The 2,457-nt window shown below is 34.0% G+C and overlaps 1 protein-coding gene across 1 annotated transcript in view; it reads left to right on the forward strand.

The window, feature by feature from the left end:
• Nucleotides 1–2,457, forward strand: part of FAM19A2 (family with sequence similarity 19 (chemokine (C-C motif)-like), member A2) — a 55,518-nt gene that overhangs the window by 26,178 nt on the left and 26,883 nt on the right. The gene's annotated exons all lie outside the window — the stretch shown is intronic.

Below are 2,457 nucleotides of genomic sequence, written 5' to 3' on the forward strand. Positions count from 1 at the left end.
TCCCTACATGAAAAATGCTGTAAAAGTGGCAGGTTAGTTACAGGATATACCTTTAATGGGTGAGATATGGTTATGTCTGTTTTCCAAGTTATGCTCTCAGTGTTACGTCTCCTGGAACATAATATATACTTATATTATGTTATGCATAATCATCAGAAAAACTTCACAGTCTGTACACATAGATATCTCCGAGTCTCTTTCTTCAGTCATTCTTCCCATTGATTTCAGGAAGGATTACTTGCATTAGCAGAGAATGCAGGACTGAGTGTTTGCAGTGGTTTTGAATAATGAATTTCTGTAGGATTCCAGAAATGACATTCAGTTCCTCAAACATTTTCTGCAAGGCAAGCAGCATACTTTGAAGTCTGCGCTAGGAGAAAAAGAAACAAAACCAAAATGTGAATCTCCTAAAGTACTATCCTCCTTTCGTGGAATGGTTCAGTGGCTTAATGAGGTTAATTTGTATTAGGTTGTGGGAAATCCTTTATCTACTGTATAGAGGCTTTCATTTCACATGAATGTGACAGATACTGTACTTACTGCACTGGAACTTAATTATTTGATAGCATAAGGAGCTGAAATCCCTACATTTCCTCTCAAAGAATATTCATTGCATACTCCAGATGGTAAATAGGAACTAGAGGACGGGTGGCCTAGATTTTCAGTGTTTGAAATATCTTTGTATACTTTTCTAGGTTGTTTTGGTTTTATACCTGGAAAATTTCAAGGCAGCTTTATTAAAGATTCCCCAAATACTCTCAATAGTATGTGATTATTTTTTGATCTCTCCCATTTTTCACAAATATTTTCACCATTTGAAATGCTGTTCTGTATTGTACATGAATGTGACCGTTTCGTTTAATTACACTCTTTTTCCATAAAAGTCTTAAAATGCTTGATTTTCTCTCCCTAATTACTACAAAACAAGTCTTTCAAAAGTTTTGTTTCAGTATGAACATTTCCCTCACAGAATTTTAAAACGGCTCTTTTAAGTGGCTTCCATTTCAGACATCTATTGGTGCACATTGTACTTTCTTTCTCTTAGGCATATTACGGCATTTCTGTAGACCTGGTAGAGCTGTGTAGAGCTATTTAATAAGAGAACAAGAAAAAAAAAAGAATCAGGATCAGTGATACACATTAGAATACAAATAAGGACTGAAAACTAATATAGTGAAAAATTAAGTGGGATGAAGTTCACATCTTACCACTAAATTTACTTTCTTTTGTAGATTCAGTGTCTGTTTTTTTAATGTACCTTTCATGAAATACAAATTAGTGAATTTGTGTTAGCATGTGTGGGTATAAGATGTGTAATTTCCTATCAAAAATTAATGTGAACTTACAAAAGCAGCATGTGTTTGTTCTACTATATGTTATACATTCAAAATATGCCCTAGAAATTATTTTTACCATATTCAAAAATAAAAAAAAACTTATAACCATTTTATTGAGAAAAATGAAGGTATTTATTTAAATTGTTTTATTGGCATATATATCAGTGAAATTGTTTGGAAAATAATTAAAAGTAATTTTTATGGCAGAGTGTGCTAATAGCTGTAAAAATATTTGCTTATCATCAAAGGTATCAAAATATTGGAGATTGCAAAGTTCACACAGATAGTACAAATTGCTTTCCTTTATTGAAGGCATTAACATTAAAAAAGAATTTTTATGTAGAAAAGATTTTTTTCTCTTAATTTTCTGATTTATATGTAACATTTTGTTGTATCACAATATGATGGATCACGGGTTAATTGTTCACATTGTGTTATATCATTTCAGCTGTAGTACAGAATGATGTGATAGAGTATAATCTAACCTGACATAGTATGATGCAGTGAGTGACAACAAAGATCACAGGCTGTTCAGTGGACTTTGTTCTACTGAAAAATGTATAATTGCCTGCATGAAATGTTTAGTAGTTTATGTTTTGTTGATGAAGATTCAGAGCCTAATTGCTGCCTGTGGCTTTTGCCTCTAGGCACATTCTTGGGGTCCATAGCCCACATCAAGTTTGTTTTCCTTCCTCGGGCCTTTTGGGAGCTGACACTGTGCAATAACAACTGGGTGAAGCCAGAGATCAATGCTGGGGTCCTGAAAGCCTGTTAGTAGGGCCTTCTCCTTGTGGAAGCTCTTGTTTATTGTTTGCTGTTAGGGGTATAAGAGGTAGCTGAAGCATTCAGTACCTAAGTTTTGCATAAAGCATACAAAAAGTGAAACAGCAGCAGAAATAGAGGACTTAGGGATACTGTTACAACACATACTGCTTTGCATAATGAGTATTCCTCCTTGTACAAGGTTGTAGGTCAATACCAGCTAAAAGTTCAGATTTCTTTCTGTCTTCCTTCTGATGGAAATGAACTATCCCCAGAAATACCTGGTGTTGTATTAGTAACCACTGAAAGTTCAGTTAAAATGACTTTTTCTGAACTTCAGATTTTTTTGTAACTGGCT

Source organism: Charadrius vociferus, unplaced genomic scaffold (genome assembly GCF_000708025.1).
Source record: "Charadrius vociferus isolate BGI_N301 unplaced genomic scaffold, ASM70802v2 scaffold125, whole genome shotgun sequence".
Taxonomy (NCBI): domain Eukaryota; kingdom Metazoa; phylum Chordata; class Aves; order Charadriiformes; family Charadriidae; genus Charadrius; species Charadrius vociferus.